Source organism: Pongo abelii, chromosome 7 (genome assembly GCF_028885655.2).
Source record: "Pongo abelii isolate AG06213 chromosome 7, NHGRI_mPonAbe1-v2.0_pri, whole genome shotgun sequence".
Taxonomy (NCBI): Eukaryota; Metazoa; Chordata; class Mammalia; order Primates; family Hominidae; genus Pongo; species Pongo abelii.
Genome location: NC_071992.2, coordinates 11470981 through 11489376, shown reverse-complemented (window position 1 = coordinate 11489376; position 18396 = coordinate 11470981). Strand labels below are relative to the sequence as shown.

Here is an 18396-nt window from a genome sequence, read left to right as displayed (position 1 = left end):
GGGCTCAGGGGAGCCTGCCTAGAGGCAGGTCAAGGGGTGTCTTTGAGGAGGCTCCTGGGTCTAGGAGAGCCGCAGGCCTCCCTCAGCCCTGCAGGGAGAGGCATTGGGTTCCACCCGCCCTACCTCACAGCACAGCAGCCCCTCTGGGGAGTCTGGCCGCTGCCCCCCAATCCACGTCCCTGGACAGCTCTGTCTGACAAATAACAGGTTTGGAGCTGGAGGCGACTGCATGGACAGGGGCCTCTTGGATTCACCTAGGGCTTTGCTTGCACAGCACACATGGGACTTTCCAGAATGACCTGCAGAGCTTTATGGTGACCTCCCCTGGTAGAGGCAGCACAGCGGGCCCTGAAGTCCACTGTGCAGGAAGGAAAGCCATGGAGTGGGGTGTGGGCAAGAAGCCCTGGCCTGGGGACCCTGGATCACAGTTCTGGTCATACAACCTCCTCGTAAAACCTGATTTCCTTCATACCCCCGCTCCATACACTTTGTATTCCAGGCAAACTAACCTCAAGTAGCAACAACAGGAAGCCTGTCTGAAGGCCCCCTCCCCCTGCTTCCGGGCCTGTGCAGCCCTTGGGTCCCGACTCAGGATTCCTCTCCCACCCCACTTCTCACCGGCGCCCCCTGCTGGATGCCCCATATGAGGCCGTGGATGACGTCCCAACTCCTCCTGGACCCATTGCTGCTGGGGCTGGGGAGCTTCCTCCTCTAGGAGCGCTAGAAGAGAGCCTTCTGGAGGCGTCCTGCCGTGCTCCTCAGACTCTGGGAGGTAGAAGCAAGCTGAGCCTGATTACTATTCCCAGGGGATTGCTGCCTGCTTTTTATTTATGCGTTTACTGGGAAGCTCTTTATTTACATTGCTGTAATTTACATTTCCCACAAGTGCCTTCCTTTCCCATCTCCTTCCCTTCTCCACATTGCTAAACGTGGGTTCCCCAGTTGCTCCCGAATGCCGGCAGCGCACAGGCTCTTCTGAGGACTCCTGGGTAAACATCCCCTGTGTTCACCCGGAAAGTGTCGAAAGGGTGGGCAGACATTTCTGTGCACACAGCAGGCTCTTGGCACTTGGTTTGGAGATGTTCAGCTACCCCAAACGCAACTCCTGGAAGAGCACCATCCCCATAAAGGCACCTCTGGCTGTCTGACCCCAGCTTCCCTGGAACTGGGGAAGGGCAGGTCACTGGGGCCACTGTGTTCTGGAACCTGAGTGGTCTACGGAGGCAGCCACACAAGTGCAGCAATTAATGTCGCCATTGATTTACGTGAAGTCTGAAGGGTGCTCGTACTCTTTGCGACCCCACCACCTTTTCTTCAATGGGAGAGGGAGCCATGAACCCTTTTCCATGTCTTGCAGTCTTGGGTGCATCTGCCTTCCAGCCCCTCCCGTCTTCTCAGGCTCCAGCCAGGGGATCAGCTGGGAGGATGCAACTCTCTTTGCCCCTTTCAGGCCTCTAGTCTCACTTCCCCCAGTCCAGGCTAAGAAACCTGCAGGCAAGGTGGATTCTACTCCCAAGTTGGTGCCCACCAGCCCGGGTCTGACGCCTTGTCCTTGGCTGCCTGGAGCCCACTGTGCCCTTTCTCACTGCCAGGGTGCTCCCTCCTGCCTGGCTGCACTCCCTCCAATCTGCGTACAACCTGCAGCCATGTCACCATCTTGAAGCACAGCCCAAATCACATCCTTACTCAAAAGCCATTCTTGACACCCCTAGACCCAATCTAAGCACAAAACATTTTCCTATTTCTCTCCCTCTCTTCATGGATCTTATTTGTCACCCAAACTAAAGAACAAGGAATAACATCGATTACTCTATAAGGAGCCCCCCTACTCCACACTGCCTGCTTTATTTGTCTTTGTCACACTTGTCACTGTCTAACTCACTAGATACCTTATTTATTTCCGGTATTCTCTGTCTCCCTCCCCTGCTAGAATGTGAGCTTGTATGAGAGGGCTTTTTGTCTGTTTTGTTCACTGCTCTGAAACAAACAGGGCCTGGCACAAAGGAAAGGCTCAAAAACCACCTTTCGAATGAATGAATGAACAAATGGACGAGAAGTGACATTTGTCCAGTGGTTCCAGTGTTCTGCCCTCGTCACATGCATCATCTTGGCTCATCCTCACGACAACACCCTGAGGTAAGTGCTCTGCCCTCGTTTCACACATGTGAGGAAGTCCCATGAATTCCCGAGGTCACAGAGGCTGGGCAGGTGTAGTTTTTGTTCAGCAGGAGTCCCTGCGTTAGCTGGAATGAAGGAAGGACCCAGGCTCCATTGGCGACTGTGTCCAAGCTTGGTCTGACATCACCGTCTGTTCCTGTCCTCACCTTCAATGCCCACCTGTCAAAGCTCACCTCCTCCACAGTGCTCTTCCTGACCCCTTCAGTGGGGCCTTGGGCTTTTTTTTTTAACCTTTTATTACATTCACACCTACCTCCTACTACTAAATGAAGAGTTCCTGAGGACACAATGCACAGACATGAATCACAGTGCTGAGCACCTGCCGCATCTTACAAACATTGAAGATGTAATGAGTGCTTGTTAAATGAAGGAAGAGAAAGAAAATAGCTTGAAAATCATTGTGTCTGTGTCTTGTCATATGTCTGTGGCACATGTGTTGCCTTTAACTCTAAATGACCGCCTTCATCCCCGACTTATTTTATTCCCAGGAACTATTCTAGAATATTCGAGGAGTAAATATCGGACTGTGTCTCCCCCATTTGAGTTGTGTTCTGCCAGCACCCAGCGTGACCCATGTGGGAGGGGGCGGTATCTTTAAGTCGGAATGGGTGAATTTTTAAGTAGGGAGGGAGAGTGAATCTCCTGCAACATTTTTTCTCATTTTGAAAGGAATGTAATTGTGGAAGACAGTGTGGCGATTCCTCAAGGATCTAGTACCAGAAATACCATTTGACCCAGCAATCCCATTACTGGGTATGTACCCAAAGGATTATAGATCATTCTACTATAAAGACACATGCACACATATGTTTATTGCAGCACTATTTACAATAGCAAAGGCTATTTGCTATGTAAATGAACCAACCCAAATGCCCATCAGTGATAGACTGGATAAAGAAAATGTGGCACATATATACCATGGAATACTATGCAGCCATAAAAAAGAATGAGTTCATGTTCTTTGCAGGGACATGGGTGAAGCCGGAAGCCATCATTCTCAGCAAACTAACACAGGAACAGAAAACCAAACACCGCCTGTTCTCACTCATAAGTGGGAGCTGAACAATGAGAACACATGGACACCGGGAGGGGAACATCACACACCGGAGCCTGTCGTGGGCTGGGGGGCAAGGCGAGGTAGAGCATTAGGACAAATACCTAATGCATGCGGGGCTTGAAACCTAGATGGTGGGTTGATAGGTGCAGCAAACCACCGCGGCACATGTATACCTGTGTAACAAACCTGCATGTTCTGCACATATATCCCAGAACTTAAAGTAAAATTTTTTTAAAAAGAAGGGAATGTATAGTCACTGTGGCATATTTAGAAAACGCGAAGGTGTACGGAAGAAAACACAAATGCACATTGTTCTTAATCTGTACAACTTCGCGGCCAGGGGGGTGGAATTATCCCCGCTTTACAGAAGAGGAAACTGAAGCTCAGAGAGCTGAAGTAGCGTCCCAAGCCCTTGGGCCAGTAAGCGGGGCAGGACCAGGCTCTCACCCAGCTGTGCCTGAATCCAAGCCCAAGCCCTCCTATCCAGACCAAGAGCTTTTCAGGCCCAGCATCCCAGAGCCTGGATCCACGGCGTGGCGGCCAGGGTTTCGAGGGCTCCCGCGGTTTGGGCGCTCTGCCCCTGCGCTCCCCAAGCTGCGACCCCCCGCGCGGGCCAGCGTCGTGTAGGCCGGGCCCAGCGCGGTCCTGGCGCCTCAGAAATCTTTGTTGAGCGAATGAATGATGGAACGAATGACGGCAGTAAACGGAATGAGCGCCCCGGAGGCTCTGGCTCGCGTTTTCCCTCTCCAGCCCCCAGCGAACCGGAGCCGGGCTGGCGCCCGAAGGGAGTCCCCGGCCGAGGGCACCGCGCAGCTCCGCGTCCCCTCGCCGGCGCCGAGAGGGAGGCCCCGCCCGACAGGCAGCTGCGGAGCCATCTGCTGCGCGGGCGGCGCCGCTCCAGTGTTTGTTTACAACCCGGCCCGGCGAGCGACAAGAGCTCGGCTCCTCTTCCAGGCGCGCGGCGGTGCCAGTGGAGGAGGAGCGGGGCGCTGGGGGCGCGGGGGGCGCGGGGCGGGACAGGCGCGGGGGACGCGGGGCGGGACAGGCGTGGCTCTGTTCCCCGGCTCCCCGGCCCGCGCCCCCCGGACCCCGCCCCGCGGCGCCCTCTCACCCCCTCTAACCCTCTGCGCGTCCCCGCTGGAGCGCGGTCCACGGGGACAAGAGCATTTCCAGGATCCAGGAGTGTTCAGGATGAAGGGAGGTGGCGCGCAGGGTGGCACCTAAAAAACAACGCTCCTGCAGTGTCCCTGAAGGTGACAGGATGGGTGTTAGGCATTTCACAAAATCTCTAAGTCCAATAGCTCGCCCAACTCAGGGGATTCCCCTTTTTGACAGTGGCCAGATACAGGCAATAAGGTCTGGTTTAAAATTCATTCCAGGGAATAATAATTCCATTTTTTAAAAGCATTCTGATTTAAGTGCACTTGTGGTGTTACCATTTTTACCGCCACTCCCCACAGCAGCCACAAGCTCAGGGTTGGATCAGAGCTTGGGGAGGGTGGCAGGCGGAGATAAAGAGAACCCCAAGTTCTGGGCTTAGGGGTGCTAGCAGGTAAAGGGAAGTGACATCTGGACAGTAACTAATAGCCAGACTTTGGTGAGACAGCTAGTGTGGGGAGGAGACAGCCAGCAGCAGGGCTTTCCCCTCCTCCCGCCTCCCTGCCTCCATGCCTCCACCTCTCCAGGCCTCCCCGCCTCCAGTCTGCACTGCAGACCTTCCCTAGACCATGCTAAACCTAGAGCCCCTGCCTCCTCCACAGCCGCGCAGTGCCTTGATGGTGCCACCTGCCAGGAACTAGGGGTGCTCCCTGTACTCCCAGAGGGACAGTTGTGGGAGACTCTGACCTGATCCTCGGATGCCCAGGGACTCGTTTCTACATGATTATTGGTCTGTTTGGGTTTTTCTCCTGCATACAAGGGACTAAGAGGTTACAAAGTTCTGACAAAGAGGAGGTTACACTTCCCGCACACAAAGGAGCTCGCAATCTAGAAGGGGAAGACAGGGAAGAGAAAGTGGACAGGAATCACCGCTATTCAATGCCTGCCTACTATGCGCCAAGTGCTGAGTTTGGTGTTTCTCTGGCAATTCATCCAATAAATACTTATTACATCCTGCCCTGCACTGGGCTCTGTGGATGCAGCAGAGAACAAGTCTCGCAGATGAGGAGAGACAAAATAATTCCAGTGACAGCATGTGTGCCATACGGGAAATACCTCTTTTAATCCTGATACAAACCCTGATGAAGGGTAAATATTCTTATCCCCATTTTACAGATAATGGCTCAACAAGGAGAAACAACTTGCCCAAGATCTCCAAGGCAGGGTTTGGAGCCAGGTCTAAAGCCTGTATTCTGAAGGCAACATCCACCTAGGGATGAGGGTTGGAGATGGCCCATCTGCCAGCTCTGGATGAAACAGCTGGGACACAGCACCATGAATGGCAAAGGTTCCTTGCTGGGGCTAAAGCAGAATAGATGTCCACTTGGAGAGTGCTGTTTTCAAAATTCTGAATCAGCTGGGCGTGGTGGCTCACACCTGTAATCTTGGCACGTTAGGAGGCCCAGGTGAGAGGATTTCTTGAGCCCCAGGAGTTTGAGACCAGCCTGGGCAACATGGCAAAACCCCATCTCTACGAAAAGATACAAAAATTAGCCAGGCGTGATGGTGTGCACCTGTAGTCCCAGCTACTGTGGAGGCTGAGGTGGGAGGATCACCTGAACCTGGGGACGCTGAGGATGCAGTGAGTTGTGATCATACCACTGCATGCCAGTCAGGGTGACGGAGTGAGACCCTGTCTCAAAAAAAAAAAAAAAAAAAAAAAATTTCTCAACCAGTAAAAATGGGAACAGACACTGTGACAAGGAGCCACCATCTGACAATCCCATTTGGCAGAAGCACAGGCCTGTCTGGGTGAGTCTCCCTCATGCACATCCGTTAATTCATTCATTCATTCAACATGCCCTGAAAGACTGCCCTGGCCTGGTGGGAGGGTATGTCCTGGGGGCTGTGGAAGTACAGAGGAAAGAGAATTAAACATCCATTCCCCTCTTCCAGGAGCAGAAGCCCAGGGCGAGGCCAGCCCATTAAACCTACTTGGCCCAAAGAAGGAGAAGAAGGAAGGGGGCTGGGCAGAAGAAGAGGCAGGAGGGCAGCCATCGGTGATGGTGCGAGGACATCACTGGAAGCTGTTAAAATGAGTCTGTGTGCTTGGGTCAGGCAAGGACGCGGCCAGCATCAGCTGCTGCTGCTCTTAGCTTCCCTGCCTGTGTCCCTCGGCTGGCCCTGCTCCTCCCTCCAAAAAGAAGGCAAGAATTCTAACAGGGTGAAACCAGGACAGTGACTGGCTCATACATCCAGGGGAAAATGATCTGAAAGCACCGCATTCCATGGGACAGACAGGACGGGAAAACCAGGATGCTCGGAGAAACCAGACCTGACAGCAGACAGCAAATAATATCCTCTCCGGAAGTATGACAGGACAAGAGGAGAAGCTGCACACATCGGCCCATCCTGCCCCGGGCTAGTCCGTGCCCAGGCACTGGGGGAAGTGGACCATGGAGAGCAACACAAACTATCACGTGCCAGGAGGCCTGGGAGCCAAGGCCAGAGGGTGGGGAGGAGCTGCAGGCTTCTCAAAAGACCCAGGGGGCCAACTGTGACATATGATCTGTAAGCCGAATATTTATAAATGGAATCAGATCTCTTCCTAGGTTGATGCCTTTATTTGTATGTTCCTTCATTTAGCCCCAACTGTCCTTACCCCCTAGTAAGATCTTATAAATCAAATGCACACACACCAATACATCCAGCTCCATGAGGCCAGGAGGTATTTCATTAACACCATCTCTCCTCTATGTGCCTGGTCCAGCAAAGACCCAGGCAAAATGGGGGCTGATTGGCTGATTAAATGCACTAGCGAGGGAGAGCTTCTAGTTAAAACAATTTATCTAGATCTTTTAAAAGCAAAGAATCCCACAATAGTAAACATAATTACTCTTTAATGTGATCTGGTTTTTAGTTGGAGTTTCATCTATTTTATGGAACAAACTCTTTTTTAAATACTTTGACATAAACAGCTACATACTTAGGGAAACTGTTCTCTCTTTTCCCTGGGCACAGAGCCAGCCCCACCTCCCAGCCTCCTTGGCAATCAGCGTGGCCGTGCGCCTGAGTTCTAGCCAATGGGAAGTGAGTGGAAGTGGGTGTCCCTTCCAGACCTCATACTGAAATTCTCCCACAGGTAATTCTCTATTCTCTTTCCTCATGCATTGGCTAGAAGTGAAGGACTCCAGAGACCCTGGAGATGGAGGATGGAGGAGCCTGGATTCTTGAATCCTCACATGGAATGCCAGCCACAAATTGGCATTTGGACTCCTATATGGACAAGGAATAAATTTAAATCCTATTAAGGCTGGGTGCAGTGGCTCATGGCTGTAATCCTAGTGCCATAGGAGACCAAAGCAGGAAGATCACTTGAGGCCAGAAGTTCAAAACCAGCCTGGACAACATAAGTGAGACCCCATCTCTACCTAAATAAATAAATAAACATAAAATAAGATTATCTGGTCTTCAGAGGGACAGAACTAATAAAGAAAAATAAATCAAAGTTAAAAAAATGCAAAGAAAGAACAAAAAGGAAAGTTAAAAAAAAAATCCCACAAAACAAAATTAGCCAGGTGTGGCGGTGTGAAACTGTAGTCCTAGCTACTTGGGAGGCTGAGGTGAGAGGATTGCTTGCATCCAGGAGTTGGAGGCTGCACTGAGCTACGATCTCACCGTCTCACCTCTGCATTATTCCTCCCCAGCTCCCCAGGTGACAGAGCAAGGCCCTGTCACAAAAAAAAAAAAAGAAGTCCTATTATGCTACTGAGATTATGTTATGGCATCGATCTATTATTACAGCACCCAGCATTGGTCCAGCAGAAACACTTATATGCATAACATGGCTGGCAAGCCTGGCTTGGGTAGGGCAGGTACCGGTAAGGGTTAAATTTTAATATATGGGGAGAGGCCGATGCCAGGAACATCCACGGAGATGAGGAGTTCTGAGAATTCCTGATATGCTTGGCTCAGTAAAATTTTTTGGAATCCCCCCATTCTCTTTCCCACCTGCAACTTGCACCTGGCCACAGGTACTCTCCATTTGCTGTTCATCAAGTCTCCCCATAGTGGCTACTCGACACTGGGATTTAACTGATGGCCCCAGAATGCATCTCTTTCTCTTTGAACTTTTTCCTCAAGCTAATAATTTCCCTTAATCTTCTGAACTTGCCATCGGGTCTGACAAAAAGCTCATTGAGTGCCTTGTTCCACCTCTATTTCATACAACCTTCTGAAGTTCTCTTCTATATCAACATCCATCAATCCTTACCTTTCTACGGCGTTTGGGTTCTCTTTTATGCCTCACTTCCCCGTGTTGCTTTCCTGCGTCCACCAGTCTCACTCTGCTCTGCCCCATTTCCTGTTTCTTTTCGAATAAATGGTTTCCTTCATCTTTCATGCATTTCCTCCCTTCCCAGTGCTCCAACCACAACCCCACTTATTTTCTGAGACACACTCCCTCCCCATTAATCTTTCAGCTAGGAAAGAGAGGCTAAAGCTTTCCTTTCCATTCCTGTCCATCTCTGCCTTAGTTAATTAGAGCCTTGTGAATAACAAACTAAAACTGTTTAACTAGCTGTTTCATCCTGACTCTTCTACCCCTCGTGGTCATGGGCCATCATCTGATCACATAGTTCCTAATCTGTTATCATGCCAAGAGGGAAGAAAGCCCCCAACATCTTAAAAGAAAGGAAGCAGAATAATTTATAGAAAGAAATAAAGTGCTTAGTCAAAAGCATACCGCAAGAATTGTCACTGACTTGTTCTCAGCTTTTCCCTCATTAAACTTTTCACTTTCTGCCATCTGTCAAATATAAATCAACTTCTGTCAAGTTTCCTTAGACATTTCAAATACTTGCATACTCTATTCTTTCATTCTCTTTTCCCTCCAGGCATTTATAATTCTTCCACTTCCAAAAAGAATTGTGATCGTTCACAACAGAAGGCACACAAATAATAAAAATAATTTGTAACGTGAAAGAATGTGAGCCACTGTAGGAAATGGCAAGGTCCATGAATCTATGTATCCCAGGTTAAGGATACTTATTGTCACTGGGCACAAAATTGAACCCTGAGCTAAGTGCAAATAGTGTTAAAGACAAGCAAAAAGGAAAACAGAAGAAGTGACAAAGACCTCAATGGTTAAAACTAGAAAGCATACTGTACATGTCTGTACTCTTTGTTACTCTTGTAGAAAGTCTTTGAACTACTTTAAAAATATTTCTTTACATCCTGCCTATTTGCTAAAAGGATATGACACATAAAGCATAAAATTTAAAAAATCATTATTGTAAAAATAAAGACAGGACATGCTAAATGGGATATGTGTGTGGAAGGAAGACTGATTATAACTTTCTTTTAAAAGGCTAGACTCATGGTAACGAACACAATTGAGTACAGACTTTAGCTCTGAGCTCCCCAGCACCCATGGCAAAGAAGGAAACACAAGATTATAGAGCTGAATTTTTTCTAACCACAGTTACAAGACAGTCACTTCATAACTATGAACTATGAGAGGAAGTTGTCTTATGGGTCTTGTCAGTTCCCTTATTCTTTAGAAAAACTCTCCAGGGGTTCTATCATGTAATCTTCAAAATCCTTGGCCAGCTCCACCATTCAGTGGCTTCATCATATGACCCAGCTGTCTGCCTGCACTGAGGACATTACTTTATCCTTGGATGCAACGTTTCCCAGGCATTTAGGTTCTGTGGCCATGATGAGCGTCATATCAGCCACACCAACTGCAGTCTCATCTACTTATTTTTTTTCTTTCACTCTATTTGCATTTTTACTTAATAAGTTTTTTTTTATCCTGGGAAATCCCTGCTTTGGGAGACAGCCTCAAGAACGTTTGTATTATTTCTTGGCTTGTGAACAACTTACTCCTTCCTCGCATTCCACGTGAACTCCATCTTTCCCTCCAAGCCCGGCTAAAGTCCTGTCTCTTCCGTGGAGCCTTTCCTGATAACTCAGCCTGGGAGGTGGGATATCCTCCGCTGAGCCCAGGGCTGGCTCCTGCCTTCCTACTACACAGCAGCTGTCCTCAAACAGGCAGTGACATTTTTCCCTAGCAACTGAGCACATCGTAGGTGCCCCATAAACATGGCAATGTGGCAGGGCTAAGGAATGGATGTGTGCCCACAGTACCTGGGTTCCTGGGTAAGTCACTCTTCAAGCTTCAGTTTAGCCAGCCATAAAATGGCAAAGGGGTTGGGGAAGAGGGGGCTCTGTATTCTCTGAAGTCCCTGCCATCTCGAAGTCCCACCTTCTTTGGTGTCCCCCAAATGCACCCTGACTTTGGCGTTTTCTGTTGCTTCAGTTTTCCTTCCAGGGAATTGCACCCATGGGTTCTTTAGCAATCAGCAGCCCTTCTTATCTCTAAGACAGCCCTCCCTGTGCCTTGCCTCTGCCCAAGGCAGGCACATCCCAGAGTCCTGGACAACCTTCTCACCCCCTCTCTCCTGTCAAACTGATCTGGTCTCTGCCTGTTCGAAACAGACTATTTTTAGCCTTCATTTCTGTCTGCTCAATTTTTCTGCCTCCCACCATTTCTATTGCATCTTCAGGAATACACTGACGTTTCTGTCCCTGGTGAAACATTTAGTCTGTTCTTGATTTTGGACATAAGCCACCAAGTCCTGGACTGTACAATGACAAAGCTGCTCCATTCTAGTTGTGGTTCTGCCTCCTGGCAGGCTCTGCACCTTTGTGGACGTGGCTTAACCACTCTGAGCCTTGGTTTTCACATTTATCCAATAGAGACGGCACCCAAAGTTATCCAACAGAGACGGCTGACTCAAAGTTAGCAATCAATCAAGACAGCCCCAATCCCACGGTCTGCTTGACGAGCTCATGAGGCCAGTCCTGAGGAAAGCTTTTCCTCCAAAGCACGTTGACAGCACTTTAGAGTTTACAAATCACATTCTCATACACTGTTCTTTGAGGCATTACAATCATTGTGGCCATTTTCTAGATGAGGCAGCTGAGGCTCAAGCAGCTCACCCAGGACGTGCATCCAAGTCCTCAAAAACCAGATCTTATACTCCCCACCTGCAACAGGCTGGGGGAACACTCAAGAGGCCCACCTGAGCTACAGGTGTCTGCACAGTGGTCCCCAGAACCCACACTCCCATCCCCCCACACTGAGGGATAAGTGGGCCATTGTCACCTCATCACAAGGGCTCGCTCCCACTGCATAGTGCGAGTTGGGTCTGCAGAGGTGCATGTGGAAGCTTCATTGGGGTGGTGCTGTGAAGAGGCAGAAACAAGACCTGAGGGCAGGATGAGTGAGGCGACAGGGCTGTGCGACACTGCTTCATCTTGCCTGTAAGCTGTGGCTTAGGGAGCAGACAGTTTCGGAGAGACGTCACCCAGGCTGGCAGGGAGGGGAGAATGTCTGACGCGGGCATCTGAGTCATTCTGACTGAGGAGGAGGAGGCGGCTCTGAGTCTCCCAGCAGGGGCAAGGGCAAGAGCCTGGGGCGGCAGCTTGACGTCCTAAAATAAACCTGCACATTTGGCTTGAGCTTGCATCCTCTGTGCATTCCCTTGCCTCCCGGACACCTGGAGCAGCCACTGTGGCAGCCTGGGCAGAGCCAACCACCTGGGTGATCTCGACCCAGGCACTTCTCCTCTGAGCATCAGAGTCCCATTTGAACATCAAAAGGGTTGAACTGGACCATCCCTGAGGTCTTTTTGAGCCTTAACCTTCTAGGATTCTAAATTAGTAAAATATTTTGGTGGTTATTGACTATGTCTGACAGTGAAACATTATTTATCTTAGACATGGGCCAAACGATAATAGACATTTCTTGAAAGGTAAAGACTCTCCAGGTGAAAAATCCACCCACCGTGCTGCTTCTCTTCCTGTTACCAGCTGAGGGGAGTCGAGACAGGTGGTTGGTGTGTGCCCACAGCCAGTTTCCTCTTCTTTCCGGTTCCCCTCCCCAAACTCCCTGAAGCTGGATGTGGCCACATGGCAGGTCCAGAGAATGGGGAGAGGAGTCTCCACACTTCCAAGAGCAGGCATTTCAGAGGTGGATGTGCCTCCCACTTTTTGCCCCATCTGCCAATTGGAACACAGGACTCCTCTGGGGTTGCACCACTGAGCCTGGGGGTCTCCCCATGACTGCAGCCGCACCCATGCTCACTGGGTAATGCAGTGACAGGATGCCCTCATCAGTCTGCATAGTGAGTGAACGTGGGGTGGTTGCTGTTGCTCGTCCACCTCTCCTGCTGGATTCTGAGCTCCCTGGGGTTCAGGGTCACATATGACTTTTCCTCCTGTCTCCAGGGCCGGCCTCAGCACCTGACGCAATAGTGGTTTGTGGATTAAGGGAAAAACGCACCTTCAACAGCCTCTCCCAGCCCATCTGCTCTTTGTGGCCCTAGAGTTGGAGGCTGAGTGCCCAGTGGTTGTCCTCACCCTCCCAGGGCCCCTCCCAGCTCCATCATCTCAGACCGTCAGAGATAAGGGGGCCTTGGTGACTACCTCCTCTAGAGGCAGCCTGGGGGCGGCTATGGTCATCTTGATGACTGAGTAAGGGCATCCCTGGGATACAGTGGGTGGGGGCTGGGCAGGCTGAACATCTCTCAGTGAGCAATGGTCCCCTCAATGAAGAACTGTCCTGCCCAAATGCCATTAGTGTCCTGACACAGATGTTTGGGACCCTGACACTTCCTGAGCCATTTCCCATTTTTTTTCTTGCCCTCTTTGCCCTGCCATCTACTAAAATCCCTTCTTTTCCCTGCCTGCTCCCTGCCTGCACAATGCTTTCTCCTCCCTGTCTCTTCTGCAGAAAGCTGCTGCTTCAGGCAGCCTGGGATGGCATCTCTGCAGGTCCTGGTGCCCACACAGCTGTGTGGACATGGGCAGCGTGGGCTTCTCCTCTGCACACAGCCTGCCCACCCTGCCTTTCCCCAGAGTGAGGCTTCCCAGGAACACAGGCTCCTACAGGAGCTGCAGCCAACCCAGCCAGCTGGATACCGATGGTGTGACACCCACATGGGCTCCCACCAGCAAACAGCCCACCCCTGGCCAATGTGGGCCCTGCCCCCTCGGTGCCTGCTAAACTGGTCATAACTGATTTCTTCCTTCAGAAAGGCACCTGTCAGGCAGAATCTCCTCCCTTGATCCAACTCCACTCCTGTACCTACATTCCCCCATCTGCCCCTCCCCAGGCTGCTCCTTTTCTATGGGGCAGTTTTCCCACTGCTCCATGGCCAGCCCAACCTCAGGGTCCTGATTGTGGCTAACTTACAAGAGTGATTACCGGGCCTTCCATGTTTTCCCTTCCCCCAGTCTTGCCCCATCAGCAGAGCTGAGACCAACACCACAATCACTGCCACCAAGTGGGGCAGCTCAGCCCGGAAACATGGCCCTAAGATCCTCCTTAATGGGATAAAGAGTAGAGGCCCCACTGTCTTTGATGAGGCAGGCAGGTTCCACTCTCTGACCTGAAAGGATATGCCAAAAAAAAAAAAAATCTACATTTGGAGGGACCCACTCTGGCCCTCTGCCTCCCAGGAGCCCTGGGGTTCTTTCTCAGTCTGAAGCAGAAGCAGCCCCCCAGTCCATCCCCCACCAGAGGATGCCAGCTCTCCCAGTCTCCCCTGACTCCACCCGCAGTATCTCTCCTGCAAGGCCCTCCCTGGAGCCTGGCCAGGGCTGGTGTTGCCAGACTTCGGGGTCATACAGGCTTCAGCTCACACGGCTGTACCCCCTGTCTGCTCTCCTCCTCCACTTCCTCTGATGACCCTCATGATGGGTCATCTAAGAGCCATACCCCTAACCCCAAGTGCCATCTTCCCCTGCCCCCAAGCTGAGCATAAAAGAAAGCGCCCTAGAGTGCCATCAGCCCACTAACATTTCCAGAAGAGGACTCCACAGAGGATCAATAAGCAAACAGAATAAAGGGGGAGAGGGGAACATAGGTGCAAGAGAGTTCAGGGCTCAAGATTTCTTTACTGCAGAGCCTCCAGAGGCTTCAATGCACTATTGTGCAACTGAATTTCCAAGAAGGGGATGTAGTATGCGGTGTGGCCCAGACTCACTGGTAGGCTAAGCTTTGTGACAGGAAAGCTTCTAGGAACACATCAGGGAAAAACTATCTAATTCAACCTTGGGTATTTTAATGTTCTCAGGAGGGCCTTGATATTGACCCAAGGATTAGTCAATAGAGGCCAGGCTGCTTCATGACTTCCGCCCTTCTGCAGGTGTTTCCCAAGCGGTGTTTCCTAAAGGGATCTTCTGAAGTTGAGCCATGAATTAAGCAGAACTCTTCCTTCCCCTGGTCCCACAGCTTTGGCTTCCGGGTTCTGGACATGGGAGTCCTGGCAACACAGATGTGGGAGAAATAGAAAGAAGACCCTCAGGGCAGTGCTGGAGGACAAGAGTCTTTAGTCTGGGGTCCCCGTAGTCTCCAGGACTGTCACCACTCATGTATTCGCCCTGCGTCTTGGTTTATGTTTTTGTAGAACATGGGATGTTATTCATCCACGCCTCATCAATCCCTGCTGAGAGGTTTAGGTAAAAGAGGGAGGCTGGGTTTGTACCAGTACACTTCACTGAAAAAAATATTTCCTTAGTGACTCTAAAGGAACATTTTTGCTAGATTTCACATATGTAGTCAAGAACCAGAAACTTTGAGGGTTTAGGACCTATTTTTGGGTAGGAGGAGAAGATCAGAGAGGGGCAAGTTGGGGTGGTGGTGGTTAAAAAGCAAAGCAAAATAAAGAAACAGAAAACCAGGTAATGAGTGAGCAGGCTCTCCCCAAAGCTAGTCTTTAGGCTGGTTCCATCCTGAAATATGCCAGTGCCTCACTAGTAGATCCCAATGGGCAAAACAGCAGGAGGTCAAATGGGATAAAAATGTGAATGTAACGATTCCTCACATTTACATAGCACTTCACAGTTTATAAAACACTTTTATACACATGATTCCATTTGAGCTTCATAAAATCCTTACATAGGAGGCAAAGTAGAAAAGGCTTCCTAATTTAGAGATCGTGAATCAATAATTAGGTGACTTGCCCAAGATCTCCCAGCTTATTGGAAAACCAAGGATCAAGACGGAGGCCTTCTGCCTTCCTGCCTGCTGCCCCTCATTCCTCCTGCTGAACCCACCAGACCAAGAGTACATGGTAGGTAAGAATATCAAGGAATGAATGAACAAATCAACCAACCATCATTGGGGCACTATCCCAAGAAGTTACATAGTCACTGGCACACAGGGGGTATGGCTGTGGTGACACAGAGGGCTGGCCATCTCCTCCTGGCCAGTTCATCTCATTCACTGGAACAGGGTCATGAACAAAGCAAATGTTTGTTAATGGATACTCATATCACATTCTCAAAGCTGGGCCCTGGGTGGGCAAAGCAGCGAGGTGGTGTGAGGTCTCAGAGCCTAGGCGCAGCTTCCTCATGGGCGTGTGGTCATTGCTCAGCATTTAGGGCCCTGGAGGTACCGAAGACTTTTTTGAGATGAAGTTTCGCTATTGTTGCCCAGGCTGGAGTGCAATGGCATGATCTCGGCTCACTGCAACCTCCACCTCCCGGGTTCAAGCGATTCTCGTGCCTCAGCCTCCCAAGTAGCTAGGACTACAGGCACGTGCCACCATGCCTGTCTAGTTTTTTGTACTTTCAGTAGAGATGGGGTTTCACCATATTGGCCAGGCTGCTCTCCAACTCCTGACCTCAAGTGACCCACCTGTCTCGGCCTCCCAAAGTGCTGGGATTACAGATGTGAGCCACTGCACCCGGCCACTGAAGAAATATTAATATGATGAGGATGAGGCCTGTTGTGAGCAGAATTTGGTCCTCCCTGAATTCAGAGTGGAAGTCTTACTCCCAGTACCCGAGAATGTGACTGTATTTGGAGATGGGGCCTTAAAGGTGTAAAATGAGGTCATATGGGTGGGCCCTGATCCAATATAACTAGTGTTCTCTTGGAGAGGAGATTAGGACACAGACTCACAGAGGGATGACTTATGTGAGGACATGGGGAGAAGGCAGGTGTCTGCAAGCCAAGTAGAGAAGCTTCGAGGAAACCTGCTGGCACCTGGACTTAGGACTTCCACTCTTGGGAACTGTGAGACAGTAAATGTCTGCTGTGGAAGCCGAGAGTCAATGAGCCCCGAGTCTATGAACCCCAAGTTTATGAGCCCCGAGTCTATAAGTCTTGAGTCTATGAGCCCCGAGTCTATGAACCCTGAGTCTATGAGCTCCGAGTCTATGAGCCTTCAGTCTATGAGCCCCCAGCCTATGAGCCCCGAGTCTATGAGCCCCGAGTCTATGAGCCTTGAGTCTATGAGCCCCGAGTCTATGAACCCCGAGTCTATGAGCCCCGAGTCTATGAGCCTTGAGTCTATGAGCCCCGAGTCTATGAACCCCGAGTGTATGAGCCCCGAGTCTATGAGCCTTGAGTCTATGAGCCCCCAGTCTATGAGCCCCGAGTCTATGAACCCCGAGTCTATGAGCCCCTAGTCTATGAGCCCCGAGTCTATGAGCCTTGAGTCTATGAGCCCCGAGTCTATGAGCCTCGAGTCTATGAGCCCCGAGTCTATGAGCCCCCAGTCTATGAGCCCCGAGTCTATGAGCCTTGAGTCTATGAGCCCCGAGTCTATGAGCCCCGAGTCTATGAGCCTCAAGTCCATGAGCCCCGAGTCTATGAGCTCCCAGTCTATGATGTTTGTTATGATGGTCTTAGCAAATGAATACGAGGCCCAAGGTCAGGCTGGGACCCAAGAAGGTGATTTAAGGTGGCCCAGCACCCTCTCCCCACTGGGCAATAAACCAAGTGAAAGTCCTCTCTGTTCACATCACAGGGCATTCACCCTTCCTTTCCTAACACGGTGTCCTCTGAATATATGCACTACACCAAGAAAATCAGATCATATATAGACCTCCGAAGAGCTAGAAGTCCAGAATAATATACAAACACACAGTCAAGATAAATACATAGAAAACGCCCAATTTTTTTAACACAATGTGTCCAAAAGCCAGTGTGTGGGTTGACTGTTTCCCAAAGGAGCAAGCTCTCTGTGGTGACTGCATCTCTAGCTAACCCTCTGGCACCCAACAGTCAACCCACATCAGTGATGAGAAATCACCTGTACAGCCAATACCGTCCTCTCACCTCCACCCCCTCTCTGTTTTGGTAAGGTCTGTTGGAGAGGCAGCAGGGCTCCACCCCCTCTCTGTTTTGGTAAGGTCTGTTGGAGAGGCAGCAGGGCTCCACCCCCTCTCTGTTTTGGTAAGGTCTGCTGGAGAGACAGCAGGGCTCCACCCCCTCTCTGTTTTGGTAAGGTCTGCTGGAGAGACAGCAGGGCTCCACCCCCACTCTGTTTTGGTAAGGTCTGCTGGAGAGGCAGCAGGGCTCCACCCCCTCTCTGTTTTGGTAAGGTCTGCTGGAGAGACAGCAGGGCTCCACCCCCTCTCTGTTTTGGTAAGGTCTGCTGGAGAGACAGCAGGGCTCCACCCCCACTCTGTTTTGGTAAGGTCTGTTGGAGAGGCAGCAGAGCTTCTCTCAACATCCACATTGCACAAGGGGATGTGCAGGCTTACAGAAGGTTATGAGACTTGCCCAAGGTCACACATCTTGCACTGGTGAAGCCACAAGTCCACAGGTCTCATGTTGAGTGGAGAGAGAAGGGAGAGAACTCCATGCTCCTGGGACTCTGGGTAGAGAAGGTGGGGGCCATCCCCCCTACCAGGCAACAACATATGTGTCAGAGTGGGGGTACACTGGTGGTCAGAAGGCAAAACAGATGTGGCCAGAGTGTCTGAACTGTGCCTGAGGCTGCCTGCCAAAGTTGCCCCCACATGCTAGGCCAGGCAAGGTAGCTCAAGCCTATAATCGCAGCACTTGGGAGACCAAGGCGGGTGGATCACTTAAGGTCAGGGGTTTGAGACGAGCCTGGCCAACATGGTGAAACCCCATCTCTACTAAAAATACAAAAATTAGCTAGGCATGGTGGCGGGCCCCTGTAATCCCAGCTACTCACGAGGCTGAGGCAGGAGAATTGCTTGAACCTGGGAGGCGCAGGGTGCAGTGAGCCAAG

General features: G+C 50.7%; 1 protein-coding gene across 1 annotated transcript in view; it reads right to left on the bottom strand.

The window, feature by feature from the left end:
• XKR6 (XK related 6) overlaps positions 1–18396 on the bottom strand; it is a 311328-nt gene that overhangs the window by 160885 nt on the left and 132047 nt on the right. The window lies entirely within an intron of this gene.